Genomic DNA, 5,499 nt, shown 5'->3' with positions numbered 1-5,499 from the left:
TGGGGGTGGGGGGAGAGGGATGATGGAAACGGAGGATGGGAAGGTACAGTGCAGGAATGGTGGGGAATGGGGTGGGAGGTGGGGATAATGGAAGATGATGGGTGTTGGGGTGACGAGGGGGAAGGATGATGGAAAGGGCTGATGGGGTGGATGTGGGGGCAGCGGTTGGGAGTACGTCCGTCGTCCGTCGTCCGTCGGGGAGGTATGGGGGGTACGATGGTGGCATGGTGGTTGGATGGTGGGGGGCCTGGCAGGGAGGGTGGAGGTGGATAGTGGGACTTGGGTAGGGGCCAAAGAGAGAGCAAGAAATGGGCAGGTTCTGGGAAATGATTTTTTTCGTGTCCTTTTGTAATATAGCTTATATACATAATGCACAAATTGTTAAGTACATCAAGCTCTGTCAGCTTCTTGTTATTTGATTTTATTAAAATTCATCTATTTTTGGCTGTGTTGGGTCTTCATTGTTGGGCAGGCTTTCTCTAGTTGCCTCTAGTGGGGGGTACTCTGAGTTGTGGTGCACAGGTTTCTCACAGCAGTGGCTCCTCTTGCAAAGCACGGGCTCCAGGCGGCCAAGGACTTCAGTAGTTAAGGCACAGCACGTGGGTTCAGTAGCTGTGGCTCCCCGGCTCTAGAGGCTCAGTAGTCCTGGCACACTGGACCTAGTTGCTCCACAGCACATGGGATCTTCCTGGACCAGGGACTGAATTCATATCTCTTGCTTTGGAAGGTGGATTCTTCACCACTGAGCTGCCAAGAAAGCCCTCAATGAACTTCTTAAAAAATTAAAGTATAAGTTACACAAAATACAATCATTTGGGGAATTTCCTGGTAGTCCAGTGGTTAAGACTCCTGCTCCCAATGCAAGGAGCCGGGGTTCAATCCCTGTTTGAGGAACTAGATCCCACATGCTGCAACTAAGGCCCAGCAAAGTCAAATAAATGAATATTTAAAAACACAATCATTTTAACATGAATAATTCAGTGTCATTTAGTACAGACACAATTTGCAACCACTACCTCTAATTCCAGAACATTCCATCACTTCAAAAGAAAGCCTCAAAAAAAAAAAAAAAAAAGAAAGCCTCATCCCCATCAGCAGTTATCCCATCCCCTGCCCAGCCCCTGACAACCAGAAACCACCCCCTGTGTCTGTGGATCTGCCTGTTCTGAACGTTTCCCATCAGTGGAATCACACCCTGTGTGTCCTTTTGTGTCTGCCTCTCTCACTGAGCATCAGGTTCTCAGGGTCTGTCCACATGGTAGTGAGTGTCAGAGCTTCTCTCTCTTTTATGACTGAAGAATATTCTAGTGTGTGGAGGGACATGCTGTGTGTATCCACCATCTGTTGATGGACACACTGGCTGCTTCCACCTTTTGGCTGCTGTGAACAATGCTGTTATGAACACTAATGTCCAAGTTTGGGTTTGAGGAACAGTTTTCAAGTCTTCTGAATATATCTAGACATGGAATTGAGGGTCATATGGTAATTTCATGTGGACATTTTTGAGGAAATGGCAGTCTGTTTTCTGGAGCAGCTGCGTAATCTCACATTCTCCAGGCAGCATGGAAGTTTCCAATTTCTCCACATTCTCACCACCCTGTTTTTAGCTTCCATTTTCCTGATCACAGCCATCGTATGTGTGAAATAGTATCACCTGTGCTTTTGATTTTCACTTTCCGGATGACTAATCATGTCGAGCATCGTTTCATGGAGTATTAGCCATTTGTGTATCCTCTTTGGTTGTTGTTCAGTCATGAAGTCATGTCCAACTCTTTTCTACCCCATGGACTGCAGCATGCCAGGCTTCCCTGTCCTTCACTATCTCCCAGAGTTTGCTCAAACTCATGGCCATTGAGTCGGTGATGCCATCCAACCATCTCATCCTCTGTTTTCCCCTTCTCCTCCTGTCTTCGATCTTTCCCAGCATCAGGGTCTTTTCCAGTGCATCAGCTCTTCACATCAGGTGGCCAAAGTATTGGAACTTCAGTTTCAGCTTCAGCATCAGTCCTTGCAATGAATATTTGGGACTGATTTCCTTTAGGATTGACTGGTTTGATCTCCCAGCTGTCCAAAGGACTCTGAATTCAGAGTCTTCTATAGCACCACAATTCGAAAGCATCAGTTCTTTGGTGCTCAGCCTTCTTTAGGAAAGCTCTAACAAACCTAGAGAGCATATTAAAAAGCAGAGATATCACTCTGACGAAAAAGTTCTATACAGTCAAAGCTATGGTTTTTCCAGTCATCATGGACCAATGTGAGTTGGACCATTCTCCTCTCTGGAGAAGTGTCTTTGTGGGTGCCCCACAAAGAAGCCTCAGTGGGCTTGCCCATTTTTAGCTGGGCAAGCTGTCCTCCTGTTGTTGTAAAATTTTAAATGTCTTCTGGATAGTTGACCCTTAAAAGCCCAGTGAACATTTATAAACTCACTGAGCAACTGTCACCCAGTGGGAATGTCAGTGGGAGTGACAGCTCCCCAGAGGCCATCATCACCCCTGCTGGTCACTACCCCCCAGGTGGCCATCACCTTGACTTCTGTCTCTGCAGACCGTTATGGCCTGTTCTTGACCTTCTTTCTTACCCACAGAATAGCACAGTGTCCTTCACATGACGCCATTCCCACCGAGACACCCCTGGCTACCGCATGCAGCAGTCCCCTCTCTGCAGTGAGGTTTCTGGGTGTTAGAAGGCAGCGCTGGGTTGGCTGGTGGCGGGACTGAGTGGAGCTGAGAGAGATGTTCCAGCAGATCGCCCACCCCACAACCCTCATGTCCAAGCCCAGCCAAGCCCAGACAGTACATGTCACATGTGTCCCATCTACCTCTGCCCAGCCCAGTCCAATGCACCCCCCTCCTCTGGACCCAGCAACAGCCCCAGCCCAGTCTCCGTGACCCCCACAGTGTCCCTTCCTCCCAGACGCTGGAGAGACTAAAACATGAACCAGAGCCCCTGTTCCCCGAGGCTCCCCACCCCATCCCAAGATAAAGTCCACCCTCCGTGCAGGGTCCACTTCTCCAACAACCAGCCTCCTGGATGTTCCTGACCTCGGACCCACACAGCTCTTCTCCTCCCTATCCCTTCCCTGGGCCTCCTCCTCCAGGAAGCCCCCCCAGGGCAGAGTTGCCATGACTTGGACCCTTCGGCTTGTGGATTCCACAGGTCAGGAACTAGGCGGCTACAGTGGAGCAGAGGTGAGGGGCTGGAGGCTGGCAAGCCAGGTGATGACTTGAACATTCCACTGTGCCATCAGCCCAGCCTCTAGAGTTGAGCCCAAGTTCAGCACCCCCTCTTACACAAAGGGAAATGGAGGCTCTGGAGGGGAGGGGCTTGCCCAAGGGTCTCCTTAAGGAGTGTGGGAGCCAGCGAGCCACCATGATCCCAGGGTGCCTCCCTGACTTCAAGGAGCAAGGAGGGAATTTCTGCTACTTGGCATGGGAGTGGAGGACATGGAGGAGGCAGAGTGGGATATGGGGGGCTGGGCACCTCCAGATGGCCTTACTCAGGTCTTGGGGATTAGGGAGGTGAGGAGGGGTGACTGAGAATGACTCAGGTGGCAGTGGGGAGAGGGGGGGCAGTTCTGCATCACCATAGCAACCCAGGTAGTGAGCTCCTAGGAAGGGCATGGGGTGGGAGTGGGGAGGTAGCCAAGTTGGAAAGGTCAGAGGGCACAGTCTCCACTTCTGACACCAACAGCAAGTTTGGGGTCCCCCAACCACCCTTGGGTTTGCTGATTCTATGGAGAGGATTCACAGAACCCACTGAAGGCACCTGAGGGGGCCACAGGTTACAGAAGGAGGAGTACATGTAGGGAGAGTGGGGGGAAAGTCACAGCAGCCTCTCCATCCTAGTGGTCCACACTTGCCACCCTCTCCACACCCTCCCCCTCAACACACACACGGCTGGCATCACGGGTCCCACACGGGGCGGGGAGTGGGGGGGTCCAGCGCAGGTGTGTGCAGGCATCCTCGGCAGCCCACCTCAGGCTCCAGGTCCACTGACTCCATCCCCCAGGCCACCCTAAACCAGGAGGCTGGTCTTCCTGGAGTGGCCTGTCCTGTCAGGCTGGACTGGGGCAAAGCTATATAAGGCAGACCTCACCCTCCCAGGAGCCTCGCAGGGCCAGGTCGGGGCACCTTGTCTGTCTGGATCTGCACCTCCAGCCCCCACCACCATGGGGCGGGAGACAGGGTGCTGGAGGGGGAACTCGAGTCACAGAGAGGAGGATGACTTGTCAGGATTCAAACCCAGGCGAGCGGCCCAGGAGGAGCCTGGAGTGCTCCCATGGGAAGGAGGAGCCTTCCGGCATGTGGGAAGGCAGACCAGGCGGGATGGAGGGCTTGGGATCTGCTGCCATCGCTGCTTCGTACTGCATCCTGTCCATTCCCCCCTCGCCTCCCCAGATCGCCCCAGGGAACTGGGCAGCTTTGGGAAGCCCCCACCTCCTTCCCGGGCCTCTGTTCCCCTCTGTTGGGGGGTCGGGGGGCGGCAGCGTTCTGCAGAGGATTCGGAGGGTCCCCCCTCTCACCCAGCACGGGCTTCTTAAAAGGCCCCTCCACGGTGGTTTGTGCTTACCTTAGGGGTCCTGCGTCAAATGTCCCCATTGCACGGGGATGCAGGGTGTTAACTGAGGCCCCAGAGTGAGGCCAGAGGGTGCGCAGGGCAGCCAGGACCGGGGACGGGGGGCGCGATGCGCGTCCCTTCCTCGTCCCACGCTGCGGGTTTTTAATTGAAGTCATTCCCCGCCTCCCCTCCCCCAATGTCAGAGGAGCCGGCTGCGGGCAGGCCCTCCCTCCGACCTGCGGAGGAGCCGGGAAGAAAACAAAGGCTTAATTGAATCCCTCACTGGGGGAGTCGGGGGCGGGAGAAGAGGAGGTGCGGCTCCAGAGAGAGGCCCACGGCACCGAGAGGCCAGCCGAGCCCGCACCTCGGAGGGTCTGGCGGGCCTGGAATTACCACTCAGATGTGGTTAGACTCACACGGTCGCTGTGCTGCGCCTGCGGTCGCGGACGCGCCTGTGCGCTCGGCTCTTTTCACGTGCGACCCTGGGTCTCAGCACAGTTGCGCGTGGGGAGCCTGAGAACCAGACAAGCCGCGTGACTTGTAGACAAACACAGGGCGAGTGGAAAACCGGGGGCTTGAATTTCGCCGTGGACGCTCCCCGCGAGGGTCGGGGTTCAGAACCCCAGCCCCTCCTCCAGATGTGGGGTGCGGGTGAGGGGGGCGCGCTAGGCCCAAGGAGGCGCACACGACGTGCGCGGCTGGGAAGGTGCGGGGGTGGCCGGGCGGGGCGCCCCGGGGAGGTCTCCAGTGCCAAAGTGTGTGGAACCATGAAAGGTTATTCAGAGCAGGAACAGCAGGTGAAGGCAGGGGGCAGACGAGATGGGCAGTGCCGCAGGGCTGTGGTGGGGTGGGATGGCGACCGTCAGGTGCTGGATTCCGGAACCCCTTCCCCACCCCCACCCCCCAATGCCTCTGCTCCCCCAGTGCTCTTTCCCTGGTTCA

The sequence above is a fragment of the Bison bison genome, unplaced genomic scaffold (assembly GCF_000754665.1).
Source record: "Bison bison bison isolate TAMUID 2011002044 unplaced genomic scaffold, Bison_UMD1.0 scf7180017864203, whole genome shotgun sequence".
NCBI classification, from domain to species: Eukaryota; Metazoa; Chordata; class Mammalia; order Artiodactyla; family Bovidae; genus Bison; species Bison bison.
This window is presented reverse-complemented; position numbering follows the sequence as displayed.